The sequence below is a fragment of the Podarcis gaigeae genome, assembly GCF_964106915.1.
Source record: "Podarcis gaigeae genome assembly, chromosome: 6".
Lineage (NCBI taxonomy): Eukaryota > Metazoa > Chordata > Lepidosauria > Squamata > Lacertidae > Podarcis > Podarcis gaigeae.
In genome coordinates, this window is record NC_139682.1 from 61704248 (window position 1) to 61729784 (window position 25537).

Genomic DNA, 25537 nt, shown 5'->3' on the forward strand with positions numbered 1-25537 from the left:
ATTTTTCTAGGTTAATGGGGCTGAAAATTAGAAGCAATTAACACAGAGATGAGTGCTAAACTTCTGCTTGATTCTGCTAGATTTCCAGAAGCAGCTCAAGTGTACTTTCAGTTTGATGCAAATGTGTATTTTCCAGTATATAATAATTAAAGCTGGGAATACCATAGCATTAGCTAAAGTGAACCCTGAAGGTATGAAAAAGTGCCAAACCTGATATTGCCTCCTGACAAAATCAGGTGTGGAAAGGTTGCCTAGTAAGCAACAATGGGGAGAAAGTTTTATAAGCTCTTGCTTAAGATATACTTACTACGATGATGTCTGAAGGTGAGTAGCATAGCCTAAGAGAGAAAGCATGGTACAAACAGTAGTATCTGGAAATTGGAGCAAGAAGCAACAAAGAGTCTTAAGCACCTTATAGGATAAAAAAATTACACTGGCATAGCTTCTGTGGACTGCAGTCCATTCATCAGGTGCTCTGGATAGCACCCACAAGACTTTCTGCCATAAAAAATGGTTAGTCTTTAAGGCGCCATAAGATTATTTTTACTGCAACAGGGCAACATAGCTCAAATGCTACCCATATGGAAACTGGAGCTAGGATGTTCCTTTGGCATAAGGTCCCCTTTGCTACAGAGGGAAATGATTCCCTGCTTCTCATCAGTAAACTTGATGTTTGGTCTTTAATTCCAAGGTGGAAACAGATGATTGTTTGCTTTTCCTAGAGAGCTGAAGGCTGTTTTAAAAAGATTGATGCTTGTCAATTGTACATACCTCATTTGCATTGCTAGCAAACCGGCTTTGCAGGGTTTGGTATTGTTGCAAAACCTGACTGAACCTAGTTGGCAATGTGTGTGGGAGGGAATCAATGTTTCGTTATAAATTTGGTGCGTGTATTTGTCAGACTAGGTTCCAGACCCCTCTAATCCCTGGATCAAGCAAGTGTTGAAATCTAATCAAGACAGGCTAGCTTCCTGAACCCCTGGATCCACCAAGTGTTAAAATTAATAGCCAGGCTAGCCTCCGGGTGGTATAAGGAGCTATAAGGAGAACAAAGAAAAGGGCTCTGTGGAAGACAGCAAATGAACAGGGCCCATTCTTCAAACTGCACATAGTAAGAAGGGCAAAAACTAGAGTTGGGAGTTAAGAGTTTGTGACCTAGAAGTAAAGCAGCAAGTTAGAGAAAAAAATCAGAGCAACATTTGAATCCAAGGCTTGGCTATGGGAGAAACAGTACTCTTTGGGGTGTTGATGCTGTGAACCCCTCCATCATAGGCTCAGGTTGTATATATGTGTAAATAAACCATATATCCTAAAGACAGCACAGTCTCCTCTGTATGTCATCCTCAAACACCTGTCAAAGCCCACACCTAAAATGGCCAGGGGCCCCGATGCCATTGCTGCTGCTCTTGCCATTTCTTACTGGCTCTCTGCTTGTGACCAAAGCAAAGAGAAAAAGAAAGAGTGTCATGCCATCAAGCTATGGGATGGTAACTGCTGCCTCTTACTCCCTTATCTGGCCTTTCCTCTCTGAGAAATGGTGGGGATTGGGCTCAGCATGAGCAAGCAAATGATTGTAGGAAGAGAGTGGCTAAAAGACATCCACTTCCAAAACAAGAGCAACACATAGCTTCCTTCTGTATTCTTGCATTATTTCAAAGCTCCAAGTCATGTGGAAATGAAACCACCAGGGTTGAATTGAGTTTGATTTTTCTTTTCTTTTCAACTAGATCATTTTGATATATTTCAAAAAGGAACAACAGAACACAGGGCAATGTTGTTGTTGTTGTTGTTTAGAACATAAGCTATGTCCTGACTTTGAACTTCAAAACTGGTCCCTGGCAAGAAGTTAGTTTGTTGAGTGGGCAGATTACAGTACTGCAGAAACGTATAATTTGGTATGTTGGAGGTTTAAATTATTTGTATTTGGGGGAAATTTTGTAACCATGGGAAAGCCCTGGCTTTGCATCCAAAATATCCCACACTTAATTCCTGCCATCTCCAGTTTGGACTGGAGAAGGCTCTTGCCCAAAACCTGCAAAGAACTACAGCCAGCCAGGGCACACAGTACTGAAAACCAGTGCTCTGACTCAGTAGAAGGCAGCTGCATTTGTTCCTTCGTCTCACCTGGCTTTCTCGCCCAAAAAACCAAGAAATTCTACTTTTCATATTGACTGTTCCTTTAAAAAGTCACATGAGACGGTTAACAAAAAAAAAGATGATACCTAGCTGTATCAGCTTTTAATCTGTTTCTAGCTGCATACTATATCTGGCCAGGGAAAACAGGGCAGTTTGCCTGTCTTTATTTACCTGGTAAATGAATAATTGCCCTTTTCACCTTTTGGATGAGTCTGCAAATATAGGTATACATATCTATACAACTGCACAGAAGACAACTCTGTACGAGCATGTAATTGTTGTTTCCTAAGGGCAACACACTTGAGTTTATGCTGTTATTATTATTATCATCATCATCATCACCTTCCTCCACTGTCAAAGACAGTTAACTTCTGAATACCAGTTTATGGGAATCACAGGTCATGAGAGTGGTGCTGCACTGAAGTCCAGCTTGCAGGCTTCCTATAGGCATCTGGTCAGCCATTGTGAGAACAGGATGCTAGGCTAGGCAGGCCATTGGCCTGATTCAGCAGGCTCGACTGTTGTTGTTGTTGTTAGGCACTTTTATCCTACTGAAAAGGGCTCCAATGGCAGGGCTGATTCCATATATAAAGTTACCGTATTTTTCGCTCTATAAGACGCACCAGACCACAAGACGCACCTTGTTTTTGGAGGAGGAAAACAAGAAAAAAAAATCTGAATCTCAGAAGCCAGAACAGCAAGAGGGATCACTGTGCAGTGAAAGCAGCAATCCCTCTTGCTGTTCTGGCTTCTGGGATAGCTGCGCAGCCTGCATTCGCTCCATAAGACGCACACACATTTCCCCTTACTTTTTAGGAAGGAAAAAGTGAGTCTTATAGAGCAAAAAATACGGTATATGGAGTTACAAATGTAAAAAAAGTAAAGACCAGTGCTGTGGTTTGGAATGTAGCTGAAGACAGTATCTATGTAGGGAAATAACTGTGTGGACCTTGGGCATGATAAGACTTATGTTGCAACTGCTGGCCCTTGGCTGTTTAGCAAGAGAGTCTTTTCATCTCTGGGTGGCTTCTCAACCTTTATCCAGGAGGGCTGTATCTGTTGTGTCATATGAGATCAACTTATTACAGATAGCCTGTGCAGGTAATGGCAGCTGAAATTGCAGCCACAGGCAGGGTTAGGAAAAGCATGATGCGTAACCAAAACCCAGGCAGAACACTTACTGTTGCCCACATGGTAAGCAAACACCTCTGTGGCATGCCCATTGTTTGTTTCCAGCCTAATTCTTTTGCTTTGTTTGCTCCCTTTTGGAATTACTTGGGGGGAGGGGAAGAAAATTAAGTCTCCAACTGAGAAGTAACCAAGAGGCATGGTTGCATTGGCTGTTAATTCTTACCTTCCTTTTGTTAGCTCAGGAAGAGACAAAACCTTTAACTAAGACTGTAATCTCTTAATCCTAGCTTTGATAAGACAGGAAAATGGGATTCTTAGTATTTGCTCTCCTTTTAATAATTAAAGCCCTATCTTAGTCATAAAATGGTTGCTTTTTGCTTTTGGGGTCCCCAAAGAGGCCTGATTTCCTTTACATGTGACTTTTCCTCCCTGCCTCACCTCCTCCTCTGTCACTTTCTGTTGGTGAACAGGTGCCCTCATCTCAACCACAAAAAACCCACCTCCTTGTAGACATATGGAAAGTTATTAGCCCTTCCCCCTTCTCTCTCTCTCTTGCAAAACCAAACCCCCACTCTCTCATATATTCTGCTTTCAAACCCAATCAGGTCCCATTTTCTTTGGTAAACCTGCTCTCTTTCTTACCCTTTTACTCTCAGATCATTCTTCAAGGGTGTGTTCACATTACTGTCCTAGAGCATAGTTACACCCCACCTGTTGTGTGTGCACTCTCCATCTTCCACTTGGTGTAGAAGCACAAGAAGGGTGCTTGTGGGGACCATAAGGAGATCTGTGTGGGAGATTTGCTATCAAACCTAATAATGCCAGTTAGTATGTGAAGGGGTTAAGGACCACGGAGTTCTAAATTTATAGAGTAGGCTTACTGATGTCACTCCCCCCCTCTTCTCCTGAGAGGGAAAAAGTAAGGCATGTAAGGTGGTGGAAACACTCAGAGACAGGGGATTGGTGTTAGGATGGTGATGTGTGGTCAGAGGGAGAAGCGGGAGCAGACTGGGAGGAGGAGGTGTCAGAAGGTGAAGAGGTAACAGGGTTTTAGTGAGCAGGAAGTGGCTGTGCCAGAGAACAGTCCAGAATCCGAGGCAGAGAGGAGTGGAGGCTGGAAAGAAGGGCAGATCAAGAGGCAGAGATCAGGCAGGCTGCTGAAGATGCCAGGGAGACTCCCCCTCCTGTTGCGACCAGCTCCTTCCCCCCCCCCCGCCCCGATCTCCCAGAACCAGACAAGGAATGAAGAGTGCAGAGCAAAGAAGGACAAGATGAATAAATCTCAGGTTGCTGGGGAAGGACCCAGGAAAGCAGTCATGGAGAGTGGTGGGAAGGACAGAACCTTCAGTCCTGGCAACTGCCCCACTGGGGCAAGACCTACTGGGAAAAATTGCTGTGATCACTAGGCATGAGGTGTCTTGGTTTATTTGAATAAAGAGTTAACTTCACTGATACTGTGTTTTATTGTTGACCTGCTCCTGACTCCAGCTCCTGACTGTCATAGTCTCATTGCTGAGCAACAGTGTGCAGAGCTCAGTGGAGTGGGAAGCCAGCCAACCAGAAGAATCTCTGAGGTGTACAGTGGTACCTCAGGTTGCGGACAGGATCCATTCTGGAGCTCTGGTTGGATCCCGAGGTTTCCACAACTGGAGGGACAGCTTCTGCGCATGTACGTGCGACAGTAGAACACTTCTGCACATGCACGTGCAGCAAAAACCCAGGAATATACTTCTGGGTTTACCGCTTACGTATCCCAAAGTTTACGTAACCGGAGTGATATGTAAGCAGAGGTTTGACTGTACTTGCCTGGAGGCAGAAGTCAGGTCCAGTCTTAGGTTTGGGCGAACAGCAGTCCACGTGGTCAGTTGGTCCAGGGGTCAGGAAATCCAATGTTCATGGAGTCAAGGGCCAAGGCCTAAGACGAGCAGGAAGCAGCAAGGTAGGGCCAGGAACTTCCAGTGTTGTTACCCGCATCTGACTGCTGCTGGAAGCTCTGCGTAAGAAGACTGAAGCCAGCAGGTTATCAGTGCTTTCTCTGTGTCCTTGAAGGCTGATCAGCTGCAGGTGGAGTCACTCCACCTTCTCCCCCTTCAGGCTACTGACTCCTGGCCCATGGGACTGACACTGAGTCAGATAAGATGTAAAGCAACCATACCTAAAAGGATAAAACCCAGCTTTAACGGCTCAGGCCAATTTTTTTTTAATATAAAGTTGATTTAGAACCAGGTGAGACTTTTTCAACCCCTTTCTACCAGTGCAATCCTATACATGCCTCCTCAGAAGTAAGTACTATTGAGTTCAGTAAGTTTTACTTCCAGGTATGTGTGCATAGGATTGCAGTTCAAGTAGATATTTCCCCATTCCACTTGGATATTGCCCCAACATATGAAATGGAAGGCGAAACTGAAGGCCAAATGCACAAAATATACTTTATGGAAATAGCATTCATGTAGTCTTCTACTCCATGAGGAATGTGAAGCTTTTAAAAGAACTGGCTGAAATGAAGACTCTGTGCTCGGAATGAGTTTGTTTGCAATTTTTATGCCTCCAGGGAAGATATTCCCCCTAGGAGCAGGCAGCGCTGAAATAATTTGTTCTGGGAAACCAAAAAGTGATAAGGCCTTTCCAAACATTTTTATTTAAAGGACAGGTGTTTGATAATACTATTTGAGATTTATCAATATAATGTATATTTAATCATTATGAAAATACATTCATACTTGTATTTGGGTTATAACCAATATTAGTCACACTCAGAGGAGGACTACAACAATTAATGGGCATGACCAAGGTCTCTTTATTTCTGTGGGTCTGCTCTGGGTGTATATTAGTTGGATACAATACATTATTTCCATATACAGTGGTACCTCGGTTTATGAATGTAATCCGTTCCGGAAGTCCGTTCTTAAACCGAAACTGTTCTTAAACCGAGGCACACTTTCCCTAATGAGGCCTCCCGCTGCCGGTGCCCTTCCACCGTTTGGCTTCTGTTCTTAGACCGAGGTAGAGTTTGCAAACCGGGACACTACTGGTTTTGAAGAGTTCTTAAACCAAATAGTTCATAAACAGGGCTGTTCTTAAACAGAGATACCACTGTATCTAACAAAAAACTAAAATAATGGTGAAAATCTGGAACAAACCTTACTTACAAGAGTAGGAACAGGGTAATAGTGTATGAGAAAGTACTGTCTTAGCTGTGGACCTAAATTAGGAGTTGGTAATTATCTGGTTGGAAAATTAGACCAGGGTTTGCCAACCTTCATGGGTGAGTGGCCACTTTTGAATTTTGATAAACTGTTATGGGTGCCCACCACAAAATGACTGCTCTTGGGGTATGGCATAACACAAAATGGCTTCTACATCTAATTTTTTTGTGAGAGGGGGATTGTGTTCAACCAAAGATGAACTGTTCTGGACGCTCTGCTAGTACCATCTTGGTAATCAAAGATAACCCCACAATTATTGGTAGTTGCTGCAGCAATAAGCTCATATATGTTTATATATATATGTACCCTTATTTGTGGGCTTGAGGGTGCTGGGCTCTGAGCTCAGAAAAGGGAACTATCTGTAAGACTTTGGTATTTGCCACCTATGCCCCCATCTAGTCAAGTGAGGTGATGGGAAGTCCTAGACAAAGTGACCTATGATGCTCTGTGTATAAAGAATATGTGCACTTTTGCTTAGGTGCAGACAAGCCATCTCTTTGGTGCAGTGTTCAACCTGCGTTTGTAAAGTCTAGGAGACCTACACCCATCTTTAATAAAGCACTAGAACTGGCCATTCTGATGCTTTTGACATCCTTCTTTGGTATCCCTGCACCCAACCACTCACAAAATCCCTCCTTTGGGCCAGCAGTTCAGAGCAGGAATATAGGACCACATTGTGTGGCATGCTGCCCATTAGTTAAAAGTTATACCTACATCAGCCACCACTATACTTGTTCAGTGAGCCCACCAGCACTTCATGTGGTGCCTATGAAAGTTTTCAGTAAATATTGCCTCGAAAATCAAAATGCACGAGAGTCTGTTTATTCTTATTGCTCAATTTCTGTTTGCACATTCTCAGCCTCTCATGCACTGAACATGTTCCCCAAAATATGTCCACATTTTATTGGATACCAGAACTGGACACCCACCTTCTGTTCTGTTCTGTTCTGTTCTGTTCTGTTCTGTTCTGTACAGAGTCGAGGTTCAAGGAAAGATGCAGCACCACAAACATGGTAGTGGCTGTTGAGAGGATATATTTTGGGTTGCCTGACCTCCAGGGCTGACCTATACATGCTGCTTGCATGCTTCAGCCCAGCAACAGCTGGCTGCAAATTATTGCATAGACTCCCTGGCTGGGGTCTGCCCTCCTTTCTATTCCTAACCAAACTTTTACACAGCCATGGAGTCCTCTCCCTTATAGAGTGTTACCATGGAAAAAATAAAGACTGCAATGGAGTGCAGGGAATAGTCCCTAAGCCTAATTACACACATACCAATAATGGGGTGGTACACATACCAAAGGATTCTGGCCAGGGATTCCTTGTAACAAGCAAATACGGGAAAAGGTGAGGCTTTGAGGGAAGCAGCCGCAGCCCCATGTTGCCTCTGGGTTTTTGCTATGTTGCCTTCCCTGAATTGCCTTCTCCAAATCAGCACTGAGAAAGAACCACTTTTATAATGGCTTGTAGTTTAGAGAACAAAGACCCATGTTCCAGGAACCATAATGGCATAGATTGTGAAAGCATTATCCTTTGCCAAAATCCAGTGCCAAAATCCAGGCCTGGGATTTTCACGTGCCTGGGAACAGCCGTTTGTAGAGGCCCAGAGTAAGTAGCAAAATCCAGCTTGCTCCAGCTTGTTCTTCAGCCCCTGTAAGAAAAACCATTCTGGAAAATGTATCTGTTCTGATATGTGGTTGCTAAGCAGTTGCTAAAAACATCCAGGCTTGATTTTAAGGTTACTGATAGAGAATCTGCAGGGCTTTATTATACCAAGTTTTAAATCTAGCTACTGTATTAAAGAAATGTAATAAATGAAAGGGCAGAAAGGAATTAAGATGTGTTGCTTTTTAAAAGCAGTATATGTAATAAAGAATATGTCATGGACATAAATGACTCCAGCAAGCATTGACTTACTGCACTATCTCAGTCTGTCTGAGTACTCCAGTACAGTATATCTGAAGGAGCATCTCCACCCCCGCCATTTAACCCGGACTCTGAGGTCCACAGCCAAGGTCCTTCTGGCGGTTCCCTCACTGTGAGAAGTGAAGTTACAGGGAACCAGGCAGAGGGCCTTCTTGGTAGTAGCACCCGCCCTGTGGAACGCCCTCCCATTAGATGTCAAAGAAATAAACAACTATCTGGAGGCAGCCCTGTTTAGGGAAGCTTTTAATATTTGATGAATTATTGTATTTTAATATTTTGCTGGAAGCCACCCAGAGTGGCTGGGGAAACCCAGCCAGATGGGTGGGGTATGTATGTATGTATGTATGTATGAATGAATGAATGAATAAATAAATAAATAAATATTACCCCACAACTTCCCCCTGGAAAAAGGCACTGGTGGATAGCTCAGTTGGTTAGAGCACGGTACAGATAACACCATGTTTGCAGGTTTGATCACCATATGGGACAGCTGCATATTCCTGCATTGCAGGGGGTTGGACTAGATGATCCTCAGGATCCCTTCCAACTCAAAACAAATCTATGATTCTACAAAAACCCACTCTTTGCTGCTGAATCAGAGCAAACTGCAATTCAGGTTTTCTGCAGATTGTTGTTCTGATTCAGCAGTAGAGAGGGTTTTCACAGGGAAAGCATCAGGGCAAAAATAAGAAGTGCTTGGAGAAGGGCTTGGAAAGCCTGGACCCATCCCTAGAAATGCAGAGCAAATGTAAACAAGCACTTACTAAAACTATTTTAAAATGCAAAATGCATTTTAATTGTGACATTTCCTTAACTTTCCAAATGTGCCCTCTGGCCTGAAAAGGTTGGCAGCCCCTGGTCTTTAATACTAGAGCAACTTTAGCAACTTCAGCTAGTCAAGCGGGTAGCAGATTTAATTGAACACACATGGCCAATACAAACACCATAACAGTTGGCCTCTATTTTGGGAAAGAGGCCAAGGATCAAAGATCTTGAAAACATTTATATATTGGCACAATATTTTTAATGTCTTCGGAAAAATAAAATTTAAGAAATGAAGGATACAGAAATTCACAACAAAAATTGGCATCAAGAACTGTCTGCAGCACTCACTGACTTCAGTGAGTCAGTGCTTTGGCAGCAAAACGGACCATACTGTAGGGTGACTGGCAAAGAGACAGGAGATGTTATGGACTATCTTTATATGGTGGTTTCTTACATTCAAAGTTTTCTTACATCATGGCTGACACATACGTAGAAGCACCAGGATTTTTTTCTGCACAGCCACTGCTTACAGCTGCAGCTGTGAGAACACGTAGAATATATTGCATGTGGCCATTGCTACACAGAAGCTCTTCCTGTGCCAGTCATGTGGCAATTGTAATGTTGGAAATGCTTTTAATTCAGAACATGCTAGGACCATGTTGTGGTACCCAGGAAGGTACGGTGTATTGTTCGGACAGTGTGAACTTCAGTTTTGTATAGGAAATGTTATGCTGTACTCAATATATGACATTTTCTCTAGGTTGCACACCCTGATCAGTCTAATTAATCAGTCTAATTAGCAGCATCCTACTTTTGTTACACCATGTTTTCCTGAATCCGCTCCCCGCCCCCCCCCCCACAGGTTAGCTTGCAACTGTCTCTGCTCTGCTCCATTTAGAGAGAATAATGTTCCTTTGGGAAATAATAGTTTGCTGATTTGAGCATGTTTACTATTGTGATACTTGGCTGTTTCAAACAAGATTCTTTACTGATTGTCAGGAAAAGAAAAGAAAAAATCCCACTAATGGTAGTCAGCCATGCCAAGAACTAAAAGCAAAGAACTTAACAGACCTTGGTTGCTGGGATTGAAGTTTTTCCTATAAAAACTGGACTCAGATCTGCTGGAATAAGACAGGGCATGTATAGTAGCACAGTAAATGCCAGAGAGGGGCAAAAGTCTAGGGAAACCCATGATGTTGATGATCTTTCCAGGTTTCTTCCCTGAACTCTTAGCCTCTTCATTTTAAAAGTCTTATTAAGGGAGAGAGAAAATGAAAACAACAAACAAGCCACACAAGCAATATACTGTTTAATTGCTCAGTTAGAAGCAAATATGATCCCACATTCAGGTTTTCTAGACAGTGAATGCAATAAACAACAACAGTGGGATAACTAACTGATGCTTGTCCACAGCACATTTTCTATGCAAATACAGATTTTTTTTAAAAAAAATATTAACTACTTATATTTTGTGTTATGTTGTGAATTATAAAACTCCACCCAATGTGCACTCGGTTTTACCTCAAAGTTTGCTTTACTTGAGCTTTCTTCTTCTCTGAATGCCAAACTGATTTCATTTTGTACTGTGCCATGAGGACCTATCCTTTCCTGTCACTGGGAAGGCCAGGGCATCACTGCAGGCTGTTATCTGAGCGCTGGGAGCTGCATCGTTCTGAAGTGTCAATCAGCTCATTGGAGCTCCCTAAGGAAGGTGCTACATGGCTGCATTGTAAACATTTTGGCAGGTGTCAATACCAGAAGCGCCATAGTACTTCAGATTACTCTGGCCCAGGCAAGTTATACGACTTGTAAACAGGCAATGGCCTGTGGCAGAAATGCAGGGAGGCACAGCCCAATGAAGTCAACACAGTTCCTATAAAATCTATCTAAGGAGGCTCTGTCCCTGACTCATTCAAATTCCTATTGAATTTTCTATTATTATTATTATTAATATTATTATTATTACATGGGAAACACAGTTTGTTCTGCACAGACGTTTTGTGCATTTTTAAAAGCTAAAAGAACATCGCTCTGCTGTAAATCTTTGAACACCTCCACCCCTCTGTCCATTTTTGAATTATTTAGCATCTCCTGTCAACTTATAAAGTTAATTAAGGCAGTCAATACTGAGCTTTGATGCAAAGCAAGAGGGTCGTTGGGAAGACGACAACTGGAAACCACCCGACCTTCCTATGTCCTTCTAGAAATGCTCTAAGTGGGCTGCATTGTAACTGACAGACTTCCTTAGTGGTACTGACAAGCCCCAACCAAACGCTGGGTTCAAAGCAAACATGCCTTAATGTAAAGAGACGTGTGAGCACAGCGATGCAGGCCCAAATGTAGCACACAGCAAGTCCTGTAACAAGGGTCTCCTCGGGAAACATGAACACTCTCTCTACAAACTAACTAAAAAAGGTGACAAGGCTTGAACAAACGCAGCACTGCCGCCCTGTTACAGGACTGCTAAGCAGGAAAAAGAAAGAAAAGCAAAAGAAAGAAAGAAAGAAAGAAAGAAAGAAAGAAAGAAAGAAAGAAAGAATTTAACAGCAGCTGGATCTTCAGAGAGATCAGTGGGTGAAAATTTTGCAACATGGAGATAAGCATTATCACTTGCTCCTGTCTGAAGATCAAGCTACAGTTAAAAGGGAGAGAAGCAGAGACTGGTGGGGAAAAAGAGGCAGCCTTATTTTATAGCAAATAGATTATGCTTTATTGAGGCATGTGATTTTTACAAGACAAACTGCCCTTTGGGTGCAAGGAATAAGAAACTAGGAAAACTGGAAGACCCGCTGAGGGTCATTTAGTCCAACCCCCTGCAATGCAGGGATCTCAACGTGCCGTCCCCCATCCAATCTGAAACCATACTGGACCCTGCTTAGATTTGTGAATGTGCTAGCAGCTTTATTGCTGGACCACTAGGAGCAGGATTAATATTTGAAAAAGCAAGAAACAATAAGCCCTAGTGAGAATTACCCACACCTGAAGAGTTGAGCTCACTATACAAAATCAACCAAAAATGCAAACCTAGAGCAGCACACAAAGCATTACTTAAAGGGCCTGGTTTTTTTAAAAAAAATATTCACAGCAATCAAACTTTTCAGCATGTGTTTAAACACAAAGAGGTTTCTGCTTGTTGTGAAGCTATTGAAAACACAGGATCCCTCCTAGAAAACAGAAGGCAAACCTCTTGTTCCAATCATATTGGGATGGGGGTCAGCGATCATTCAGAACTTATCCTAGCAAAAAGAAGGCAAATATCTCATTTCAATCGTATTGGGGTGGAGGGATAATTCAGAACTTATTTTGTGGCACATAAAAGTCTTAATTCAGCATGGAAAAAAGCTAACTCTTATGGGGTTATTTGCTTCACAGGATATGAGCAGGAAGGAAGTGCTCAGCTTCTAAAAAAGAAAGTAGACAAAACATGCAATGGTATCTCTGTATGGCTGCATAAACAGCAATCATAAATTGATTCTTGTTCTTTTTGTTATTGTGCATAATAAAAGGTGCTGGAGAGGGGTGTTTTGGACTTTGAAGTTTGCTTTGTGTTTCTGTTTAGAATAAGTTTTGTAATGTTGGGTGTTCACAGTATTTTGAATCCAGAAAGTGTTTACCCCACTCAAAACACATTCATATCTCCTGTATTTCCCCTTTGATAGAACAAGTACCAGATGTGTGCAGCTTCAGCCAAGATCAAGACTTGGCTGAGTCCGTCATGTTTGTGATGCATGGGATACAACAGAAACCAACAAACAAATTCACCCAAAGCAACATCTGACTGCACTTTGGAATGATGTCCAGATCTTAAATGCTGGTTTGGCTTTAATAATGCTTTTGCTAAAAACATTTTTTGTTTACGCAAGCCTATGAAGACATGTTTTAATCTGGTTGGTGTGTTTTTTTAGTAGTTTATTGCTGATTTTAATTGTTTTTTGAATAGTCATTTCAGTTGCTGGGAGCTACTGGCTCTGTGCAAGATAAAATAGTATTGTTCACCTGCACAGAAATCCGAAGAGACTGAACTCTGCAGCCTGTGGAGAGCATCTGTGCAAGGCTAAATAGAGCAACCCCTCAACCAAAAAGCCAAACAACATTGTGGTCAGCGTCTACTACTATAGGCCACCACACCAAAGAGAGGATGTGGATCGTGTCTTCCTGCAACACATGTTTCAGAGAAGCAAGAATTAGAAGTCACAGAGAAATTCAACTGCCCTGATGTTTGCTTGTTAGACAAACGCTAAGCATGGAATATCGAACACATTCCTGGCATGCACTGCTGAACAACATCCTCTTGCAGAAGCTGGAGGAAGGACTAAAGAGATTAGCTGCCCTCCATTTGATCATAACCAGTAGTTTGGTCAGTGAGGTTAAATCAGGAAGAACCATGCGGGGGGGGGGTGACCATTCAACACTGGAATTCTTATCGTTAGGAAAGCTAAAGTTTAGTATTGAATAGTGGATTTCAGGAAGACCAGTTTTAAAAAGCTCAGATACTAGGTAAGATTCCATGGCCAGATATACTAATGGAGAAAGAAACTCAAGATGTAAGGCACAATCACAAACGTTTCCAATGTGAAAGAAAAACGGGACACATCTTTAAAAGGTCTGTGAGGAGGGCGAGGTTGAAGGGGGGGGTTGGATTTTGTTTCCTTCGGCTACTTGTATGGATTGTTGCATATCATAGAGGCATGGATATTTCGCCTGTTTGTAAAGATATCATTCTTGATTATCCATTGGGGAGTATAATGTTAATTTAGAAACCTAGCAAATACTCTGAGACTCAAGTATCAAGGTACGTACAGTGGTACCTCCATTTACGGACTTAATTAGTTCCGGAGGTCCGTTCTTAGCCCGAAACCATTCTTAACCTGAGGTGCGCTTTCGCTAATGGGGCCTCCTGCCGCCGCCGTGGGACTTCCACTCATACCCGAGGAAAGTTTGCTACCCAGAACACCTACTTCTGGGTTAGCGGAGCTCATAACCCGAAGTGTTCGTAAGGAGGACAGTACGTAACCCGAGGTTCCACTGTAGTTAAAACTCCATTGCACATGTAAGAGATGACACGTCTCTTCTGAAGTTAAAAGACTCCAGACTTCCTTGAGCCTGTAACCTGAGGGGAGGAATATGTGATTGACAAGGGAGAGTGTACATAAACTGGTAGATAGCTAGGAGGCTCAAGTTATAGAATAAGGAAAAAGCTTTGGAAGCCTGGCAGATAGGCAAAAGGTCTTCTATTTCACTCTTGTTTGGTGAAGAGCAAGAAGTAAACTCCTATAAATGTGCACAAAATGGATATGCTTTAATTTCTGTTTTTAAATCCTCAGTTTTGCATAGTACAAAGACTGTGGCCCAGGGATTGGGAACCTGGGGTTCCCCAGCTCTTGTGGGACTCCAGTTGCCATCAGTGCCAGTCAACAGGACCAACAGTCAGGGGTGATGGAAGCTGAAGTTCAACAACATCTGGAGTTTGCCATTCCTACTGAAACCAATAATTCATAACACTGGAGCCAAGCTGAAGTGATTAAGCATTCTTTAGATTCCTCCCTGTTCATAAAATCTAGGTTTTAAAATTTCAGCAAACCTAAATATCAAGACACTCTGGCACCCTCTAGCGTCCGGTTCTTAATTTTGCAGCTTTAGACAGCAATAATGCAAGACTTTCAAGGGCTGCTTCCAGCATTGCTTCTGTTTTACAAAGCCTGATACAAGTTTGAGAGCAGTTTCTGATGTTTTAATAAATGTTGATGGAAATGTGATCAAGCAGTACTTTGGTTTTTATGCTTTATCTGTACCATGGAAGATGCACCAACTATAACTGCCCCCCTGCCCGATCTCTTGAAGGACAGAACGCATACATCCCCAAAGTCAAGGTGTGTGTGTTTTGTTTTCATAGAGGAGCAGCAGTGGGAAAACAGGAAGTGCAACTCAGTCACACTTCTTGTTTTGGTGGCTGTTCCATTCCCCCAACTGGGCAACCATTGAAGTCACCCATCAGAAATCTTCTATGAAGCTAAGCTCCCCAGTTCACACAGCTCAAATAATTTGGCAGTGTGACTCACATCTGTGCACTGGTTCTCAGTGCCCAGTACTGTTAATATGGTAACTATCAACATTTCTGACCATTATGAACATTATGAAGACAAATTTCATCTTCTTCCCTACACCCATTTTCAACACTCAAGTAGGGGGGTGTAAAATGATGTGAACCCGGATTGCTCTTGATTAGCATGGAGTGGCTCTGTAAGGGGTCAGAATGTGAAGGTAGTAACCAAATTATATAATATTGGTCTTTGGCTCTGTGTTGCATTTGCAAGCTAGTAGCAATTCCCTTTCAATCTGGTCATGATAACAAATTTGTAGCTTCAAGAACTGGCAGTGCCTGGGTGCTTGGTTTTTTTAAATCTCCTGTCCCCATCTTTTTCCTATTGTGTTGTCTTTCAGATGAAAAGCCCGCAGCTAGGATCCATCGTGGGGTTTTTTGCTTATTGATTTTATGTATGTGAGCCATTCTGGGATTTGAGGCTGAAGAATGTAGAATTGCTTAAAATAAATACCCAATCAGGAACAGGCCATGTGATCAGACTCTCCCTTCCCTCTATTATGAAGCAGAGATTCCTCCACCAGGCTTAACCATGACTAACAATTAAATTGGCAGCAAGGGGAATTAGAGTTACTGAAGAAACTGAGGTTGTCTGCTTAATCTAGGATCTGAAGCTAGCTCCAAAGTATGGTTTCAGGTCTCGTGTTAAGGAGAACCTAGGTTAGTCCTGCACATAGTTAATGTTGATTTTGACAGGGCTCTTGTCCCATCTGAGCCTTATTTAGCTGTTAACCCAATCCCCAGAATAGTTCCCACCTGCACATTTTTAAATTCATGTATGAACAGCAACTTTGGTTTTTCCCATTTATACCAGTAGGTATCTCTTTTGTGTTTGTCCCTGCCTTCTAATTTGTTGATTCTGTTATGCAAGTTAAGTACTGACAGGGCATGATCACATATAGCTGCTCACGTTTTGTTTTGTTTTTAATTCCCCGCTTAAGAAGTGTGCAAAAGCAGTGTCAAGCAATTGTCATTTGCTTGTGCAGCTTTCTGGTTCTGTGGAAATGTGAGAAAAGTATATATAAAGTACTGTATATTAAAAGGCAAGCACCTGGCACACTCTTACTGCCATGCTGGAAAGAAAGGAATTGTAAATTCTCAGCACACTCTTTTCAGATTGGTGCCCAATATATCTAGTGTAGACGTTTTCTTCTTTTTCTTTGGTGATCACTTGTAGCTGAGTAAGATTGTCTTTCATGAACACGGTCTTAGCAGTGAGTCTGTAAGTGACTGTGGAGGTCAATTCTGGATCCACACCTCCTTCCACGGTGGGGGCATAGGTTTCCGGGTGAGAGTTGATCATGGTGAGGGTTTGCCAAACATGCCTTCCTCTTAGCACGTTTCTCCCTTTTGTCCTGATTTTAGTTCGAGTGTCTTCAAAGTCCATGACACCTTTGGTAAAGGCTGTTCTCCAACTGGAGCACTCGCAGGCCAGTGTTTCCCTGTTGTTGGTGTTTATACTATATTTTTTTAGATTTGCATTGAGAGAGTCTTTAAACCTCTTTTGTTGACCACCAGCACTACACTTTTCATTTTTAAGTTCGGAATAGAGTAGTTGCTTTGGCAGATGATAATCAGGCATCTGAACAACATGACCAGTCCAATGAAGTTGATGTTGAAGAATCATTGCTTTGACACTGATGATCTTTGCTTCTTCCAGTACAATGGCATTAGTTCACCTGTCTCCCAAGTGATATGTTTCGGTGACACCCTTGATGGAATCTTTCAAGGAGCTGAAGATGGCATTTATAAGTGGTCCATGTTTCACAAACATACAGGAAGGTTGGTCGTACAATAGCTTTATAAACAATTATTTTGGTTTCCCTGCAAATGTCCCAGTCTTCAAACACTCTGCACTTCAATCGGGAGAAAGCTGCACTCATAGAGCTCAGGCGATTCTAGATTTCAGCATTAATGTCAGCCCTTATGGAAAGATAACTGCCCATGTAGGAGAAGTGATTGACACTTTCCAACGTTACACCATTGAGTTCCATTTGTGGTGCTGCAGAGGGGTTGTTTTGTGCTTGTTGGTACAACACTTTGGTTTTTTTGGATGTTGAATGAAAGGCCAAGCTTTTTGAAAGCTTCTACAAAGATATTTAGGATGGTTTGGAGGTCATTCTCTGAATGTGCACACACTACATTGTCATCAGCATACTGAAGCTCTATGACGGATGTTATGGTAACCTTACTCGTTGCTTTCAGTCTACTCAGATTAAAGATCTTTCCATCTGTTCAATATATGATTTCTATCCCAGTGGGATCAAGTGGGATCATGGCAATGAAAATAATAGTTGGGGTGATAATAACACCCTGTTTAACACCTGATCCTACTGTGAATGGTTCACATTGAGAGCCATTGTCATCTGCGATTGTTGCTGTGATATTATCACAGAGGAGCCGTTGGGTGTTCACAAATATATATGGGCAGCCAATTTTCAGGAGGACAGTCCATAGGGCATTATGATTTACAGTGTCAAAGGCCTTGGTCAGATTGGTGCCCAATATGTCTAGTGCAGAAATTTTTAATGTGGTTTGCTTGTGCAGTTATCCGGATTTGTGCAAATCTGAGAGATCAAGAGGGAGGACCCAGGAAATACTTATGAGCACAGCTGGAAAAGAAATGACAGCATAGAGGAAGTAGTGGGCCCAGAAAGGGGAGGAGGAGAAAGCGACAATGGATCCACCCACTCCAAAGCACCAAGTTTTGGAGCCCAATTCCCCCCCCCAACTCATCCAATTATCTCCATATAGAGTAAACTCAAATTTACTGGAGAGCGACAAACATGGGAGATTGGTACTGTTTGAGGTCAATGTCTTGTGGACTATGCAAATTAAATGGGAATGCAAACAGCTGCAAACATACAGTAAACTCCAGTGGATACAGGCCCTAAATAGCTAACCATGCTTAAGCCTGTCAGAGGAAATTTATAGCTCCAAAAATATTGCTTGGAAAGTTCTCTCTCGCTCAAATTGTCCAACAATGACTATGTAACTGATAGCATTATGTTTGTGTTTTCTAGTGAAACGTTCACCATGACCATAGATTTTTGTCTTTGTTCCCACAACTTGGGAAAGGGACTCACCCATCAATTCTGAATGCCAATTTAAAATGTTTAAAAGTCACATTGGAAGATTTGTGTCACATACACACAAAGCAGTTAAAGTACTCTGTTACCACTTTCCCAGTCATGACTTCTGCCAAGGAATCCTGGGAACTGTAGTCTGGAGTCTCCTAACAACTCTCTGCACTTTGACGAACTACAGTTCCGAGTATCTGTTGGACAAAAGCCATGACTGTGACAGTGGAATCCAAGTGCTTTAACTGGATTGTGTGGGTGTGCTGTTACGCTTTGCTAGGCTCCTTATACCTTTGGATGAATGACGGATATTTGTCAGATTCAGGTTTTCAAACTGCGTCATGTTAAAAGTGTCCTTCCATTAAAAAGGTGATTGTGCAGCAAAGTTTGATTTTCATTTTTTGGAGAGATCACCAAACCCACCTGTCACTCTTTACTCTAATGTCTATAATTTTTGGGAGAACCTCTAAATAACAGAAAGGAGTTACATGAGAAAAGCAAACTTTTGCTTTCAAATTTTATTGAAGGTACCATCTTGAAGTGAAATGTTAAGCTGCAAAAATGGTGAATGTGTGTTTTCCAGCTTTGGTACGTGCTGCTGGCTTTGGTTTTCATCAATATAATACAGCCAGATTTTCAGGACAGAACACAGTCTTCTCTGATCACCGCTTGCTGAGTTCCTGTGACGCTAAGATGGCTGCCATCCTTCAGTTATCACAGTACTGTACCTTTTGTATAGACAGCATCAGCACAGTGATAACTGAGCCAGGGCAGCCTGTCAGTCATTGCCTACCCATGTTCTTGGGATGACTGGACTTCCATTTACCAGAAGCAGATGGCCCCAAGACTCAAAAGCTTTACTTCTCCTCAGCTGCATGTACAGAAAGATGAAGGTCACAGGGGGCACTGATGCTTGACTCTCGTCCCCGCTGAATCTGATGCACACATAATAAATATACAGGAAAATTTGCTTGGAAGCTTATTCAGTAATTGAGCAACCATGCTGCAGGCACTCTAGTTAATTGTTCATGGTATGACTAGATGTATTTTTATACAAACTGCTCAGAGAACAACAACAACAAAAATCACTGGTACAGCATTTATTGACAAAATGGTGGCCGAGTCATTCCAGAGAGACTGGCATCATGCTCAAAAGACTCCCATTTGTGCAAAAGAACAACACTGTGGTTGAAGAGCCGTTCACACGGGGGGGAAACATGGCATGGCTTGTCTTTCACAGTGCTGCTGAAACCAACTGAAATGTTGAGTCAGGATTCAGTGATGCGTAATTATTAGACTGGCACTCCTACTAGGCCTTATTATGTCACTTTCCTCAGGAAACGTTTCACATGAAATCATGCTTTACACAATACCTATTTTTAAAAGCAGTTTTCAGACTTGGAATGGGGAGATCCTGAAAGAAGAAACATCACCCAATGGACCTCAGTTTGTTTGCTCCGTCACCAGCATGTACTTTCCGGAAACTCCTGAAGATATTTTTGTTTCAACAAGCTTTTTCCAGCTGGATGAAAGGGTCTCTACCTTAGATGTTCATTTTGTATTGTTTTTCACCTATCTTCAGTAGTTGTTTTGTACTGTTTTTACGGTATGTTTGTAAATCACGTTACTCATGTAACTGGGAATCCCATTCAACTCCATTAAACTTGCTTCTGCATAAACATGCCTAGGATTGTGCCATTGGACCATTACTAACAGAACAGGTAGAATAGCAATGGTGTTGCAACTGCAATATTTCAGGCTTCTGCCTTGGGTGCTTGCTTATATTTAAATCTAGCTGTTGTTGTTTTTGTAAAAATTTTTACCTGCTTTTAATGGTTTTTATGGTATGGTTGTAAATCACCTCTGGACCTATGTGAAAGGTAAATCATAAACTAATTAAAAAACACCACCAAGACCACCAGAGCTGTTATGTCTTGTTTTGACTATAAATCTAATCTAGGTCTCAGAGTTTTAAAATCTAAGCTGTGGTGGTGGGTGGCGGGGAGGTCCAAACTGTTTTGTCCACAATACGTTTAAATTTCTAGGTGCCGAATAAAGAAGGAAGAGTGCAGAATTGCTGTCAGCAAACATTAAAGATCCTCTGGGTTTGCAGTGCCTGGTTTGAGGGTGGAGGGGTGGGAGGCTGCAGGGAAGATGCCCTCAGTTGGCCTACCTCTCCCTCACTGCCCTTCTTCCTCCTCCTGTTTCTTCTTACAGCTGCCTGCTCTCTCCAGGAAGAAAGCAAATAGATAAGATAGTGAGAAGGGAGGCCTGTCAGCTGCTTCTGCCCATCTTCTCACTATCATCACCTGCTTGCTCATCACTTCTGATCCAAAGGACATGTGAGCAGCAGTACTTAGAGGTTATGGCATGACTGGACCCCTAGATTGTGAGCCACTGGAGGTACCCAGTCACATCAACATCTGACACCCGTCCCAGAAGGTAAAATCATTATTACCGTATTTTCTGCTCTATAAGATGCACCAGACCACAAGATGCACCTAGTTTTTGGAGGAGGAAAACAAGAAAAAAAAATATTCTGAATCTCAGAAGCCAGAACAGCAAGGGGGATCGCTGCACAGTGAAAGCAGCAATCCCCCTTGCTGTTCTGGCTTCTGGGATAGCTGCGCAGCCTGCATTCACTCCATAAGACACACACACATTCCCCCTTGCTTTTTAGGAGGGAAAAAGTGAGTCTTATAGAGCAAAAAATATGGTAATTTACATTACTTATGCCAACAGCAACATTCTCTGAGCAGCTCGGGAAATAAAACATTATTTAAAAAGCATTCATCAATACATTAAAAAAAACACCACCAAGATAAAAGAAGATATACTGTACAAAACCTGTAAATTGCTGTTTGCATACCATTTGCTGTTTTGTGTGTTTTATTCATCATAGCCCAACAGCACAATCAAAGGCAAGTCTACACAGAGGCAAGTCTTATGGAGTTCAATGGGACTTCCGGGTCTGTGCGTATAGGATTGTAGTCTTAGGTTAAATAGGGTTTTTGTGACTGTAGCATTAATAACTGTTGTGGCACAAAAAAGGAATTTCCAGGACCCAGGGCTCATCTGTGAGTACATCTTTCCAAAAACAATGCAGCAAAACTCTCGGGAACTGATCCCAACAGAACTCTTGTCTCTAGTAGTGTTACTCCCTAACGGAAAGTCAGTGCCATCCAGTGGCTGGTGTGTTGAATTTGTTATGAAACCTGCCAGTTCAAATTTCAGGAGAGAGATCAGAGATGGGGTGACTACTCTAGCCCAGTGGCTAAGAGACTGTTAATGCAATAGGCAGCCTCAGGCAAACTGCAACCCCCTTTCAGTAACAGGGGGATAAGAATGTGATCTACATTACAGGTCTACCAGAACAGTTACTGAGATGAGGTATGGTAAAGCACTCAGAATATGAAAAAGGCACTGCAGAAGTGCTAAATATTACTAGCAAGTCTTCATGCTTTATCATGAGGCCCAAGTTCCTGAATAATAAAATACAAAATGCTGAGAAAATATATTGGGTGCTGCAGTGCACTTTCAATCTGAAAAATAGGTACTGCAAATTTTGCATTAGTGAGGAGTGAGAACCTGGGTATGTGAACTCTGAAATAGCAAGGAGCCCTCAATGAAATTTCCTTGTGATAAAGATATACAAGACCTCTTGCTGAAAGGCCAGCCATCCTTATGTTAGCCAAATGACGAATGATTAAATGAACCTAATAGCACTGTGGCCATTTAAACAGGTGGAAGCAGCAAATCACTGTGTTTCAAATGCTCATGTTACATCAAAAAAACACATATTACAACTGATGTCTCACCATTTGCACCAGTGTTTATACAAGCAGGGTAAAAGGACTTTGTTTCACAAAGCATTTCAAAATGTTTCATCCCAATTCAGCACCTGCCCAATTCAGGCAGCCCGTCTCTAATTAGGCAGGGTGATTTTGGGCAGCATTAATATGCATATACACCAATTGCATCCACACACAAAAACATATAAACTATATTGCTTATCTTCACCCCCACCACCGCCACATCCTTCCTTCTGCTGTCTCCACCTCTATATTTAGATTGTAAGCTTGTTGGGGCAGGGAACTATGTATTGCTTATAAAGGTAAAGGGACCCCTGACCATTAGGTCTAGTCGTGGCCGACTCTGGGGTTGCAGCGCTCATCTCGCTTTATTGGCCGAGGGAGCCAGCGTACAGCGTCCGGGTCATGTGGCCAGCATGACTAAGCTGCTTCTGGCGAACCAGAGCAGTGCACGGAAACACTGTTTACCTTCCCGCCGGAGCGGTACCTATTTATCTACTTGCACTTTGACGTGCTTTTGAACTGCTAAGTTGGCAGGAGCAGGGACCGAGCAACGGGAGCTCACCCCATTGCGGGGATTCGAACCGCCGACCTTATCAGCAAGTCCTAGGCTCTGTGGTTTAACCCACAGCGCCACCTGTGTCCCTGTATTGCTTATATTTCTCTGTTAAATATCATGTTCACTGATAGTTCTGAATAAACAGAAAGCAAACAAGCCGTTTTTAAAAAAAATTGTAAAGAGGGAACCCTAGTTTGATTTTTTGCTCAGGTAAGCTTAACTTTACCTTATTTACTAATGTGCCTTAAACCACTCCTCCAGCCCCATGGAACAGAAGATTTCAACAAAGGGTTCCTGCTACATTTGGTGCTGCACACCAGTTTGGACTTTTGTAGTCAAAATTGAGCCTCAGTGCCCTCTGGTTATTCCAAGGAGCTCTGGGACATAACCTCTTACTGTACTCTTACGGGTATTAACAAACATAGCAAGAAACCAGAGCAAGTCCTGCCTTTGCTAGAAACAGTACTGCACTCAATTACTGGAATGCAAGTAGAATAAAAAAGCCGACCTGCAGAAAGATGTCAACATTTTCCATATGAAGACAAAAGCTAATGAAAAATTACATAAGAAGATGGCTTATATAAGTCTGGTGATTTAGGATGCCACTCAAATCAATGGCTGCTTAGCCATTAACTTCAGCGAGACGTGAACTGTAACCTCAGGCTACGATGTTCCTTGACATTTAGATCCAAAATACAAAATGTTAAACCAGTATCTCTAGAAATGAAAGGAAACAGAACTGCAAATAAATAAATCTGCATCTAAGTTCCCAAACTAACTATGTATACGCCAATGAATGTTTCCATATTACAAGATGGGAATCATAAAGCCATCAAGCAATTGCACAGAGAAATTGCTAGGCTGAATTAGTATTAGAATAAATCTTGCATACTTTGTTAAACACAAGAGGGCAATAAAGAGACAGAAAAACTTCTTGGAAAAATACTTTTAACGTCTTAAAAATAAATCCCAAGCAAATGTTACATAACAGCAGACAGATATTTACACAATGGGATATGAAGCCCCAGCCATCCGATCTTGGTTAGTTGAAACCTGGAGTGATCCGACAAACCTATTTACCCAAATTTTCTGGGTATCTCCCACAAACCCCTGTGCCAGTATAAAAGAAAAGAGGCATGTAACATAATAGCCCCAGATCCAGAGATCATACTGTGTATAAACAGCTGTGCATAAGCTGCAAGATGTAAGATGTGAGGATTTCCTGCACTCACCACAAAACAGATGAGCAAGATATTTAGTTCAGATAGTGATCACCTGTTGGGGAGGGAGACACTTTCAGGTGTTGGATGTGGGCTTTCCCCCTTGTGTTTGTGCTGGCCAGCAGCCGTAAGAGCAGTTCACACACAGATGGCTGTTTCCAAGTACAGACTTGGCACTCACACTTATCCAGACCTCTTAATACAAACCTGTCATTTTCAGATACGATGGTGCCAGATGTTGGAGAAGCTGAATAACAGGGTTGAAAGAGGCATTCTTACTTGAGACCTACAGCAAGAAAAGCAAAATAACATATTGCCTTGGGGTTTTTTGGGGAGAGGAGAAAGGTCGGAGGCAGTATTTGAATGAGTCCTCATTACAGTATAATTCACATACTCTGCTAATCAAATTCCCCAAGTGAAGAAATAACAGACTCTGAAACTGAACAGAGCTAGGCAACTGACTTCAACTTCCTTACCTATCTTCACATGCCCATCATCTAGTAAGTATAAGTACTTCCCATATATAAAGTACATGTTGTGACTGAACCACAAAGTGAGTTTGCTGCTATTCCCAATCTTCTTATTCCAAACAAGCACAATGCAACTAACGTGAAAAAGTGAGTGTCTTGAATCTTGCCATTTAATGCCTATTAGATTGGAATGTGAAACCTTATTTTCCATTTCACTTTTCTTTTAAAATGAACACTGAGGTGCAGCTAGCTCTCCAGAACGAACTAAACAAGAGGAACTGCCAATGGTAAAGAGGCTAGACCAAAACAGCACCCGGTCTCTCCAGAAAATATCTACACATGAAAATACTGTAATAAAAATAGGTGGGGGTTTGGATCAAGAGGAAGCAGGAAAACTGAGAATTAGCAAAAGTCACTCCCTTTCATGCTGCACAAAAAAGTGCAATTTCTTTAAATATACATATGATTACATATACTCCCGTGCTCCTTGGAGAAAGAGCTATTGTTCTGGGCCATGCCTCAAGTGGTAGAGCACATGCTATGCAGTCAGACTCATGGAATTGTAGAGTTGGAAGGGACCCAGAGGATCATGTAGTCCAACCCCTTGCAATGCAGGAATATACAGCCTGTTTATAAGGAGGGTGTAAACTATATGTTGTACCACTGAGCTACAGCACACTGCACTGTTTCAACAATATTTTTTTAATTATATAATCTGCAATGACAATCAAAGTTCAGCTTTTGCTAAATGTATTTTCCCCATATCACTATATGCTTCATTAATAGCCTCCACACTACCCAGCATTTACATCTACAAGAAGGAAATGCATCACAATCACGATTAGCAAGAATTAATATTTTAATCAAGGGAAATATTAAGTACAATCCACTGGGAAACTTGTATGCAAGGCCTATTGAAATCAGGGCCACATTTCAATGTGGTTTGAGCAGGAAAGGTTCCCAGCAGACAATGCTGTATGAAATTACAATAAGAGCAGAGCTCCAAGTGCTCTGGGTGCTACTAAGAAGAAAATCTATATTTTTGAAACAAATGAATTACTAACGGAAGGAAAATGTAGACACAGCAACGGAAAAGCCATACTTCTGAAACTGTCATTAAAATCAATCAATTT

At 42.0% G+C, this 25537-nt stretch overlaps 1 long non-coding RNA gene across 1 annotated transcript in view; it reads right to left on the reverse strand.

Annotated features, from left to right (window-relative positions):
* Nucleotides 1-5882: 5882 nt before the first annotated feature.
* The window catches only part of LOC310846425, a 120737-nt gene continuing 101082 nt past the window's right edge, over nt 5883-25537 (reverse strand). Inside the window, exons 6-9 of the long non-coding RNA XR_014565288.1 lie at nt 24142-24220; nt 19170-19278; nt 14116-14273; nt 5883-8123 (exon numbers count right to left, since the gene is read on the reverse strand). This is a non-coding gene — a long non-coding RNA (uncharacterized lncRNA). The remainder of the gene's footprint in view (nt 8124-14115; nt 14274-19169; nt 19279-24141; nt 24221-25537) is intronic.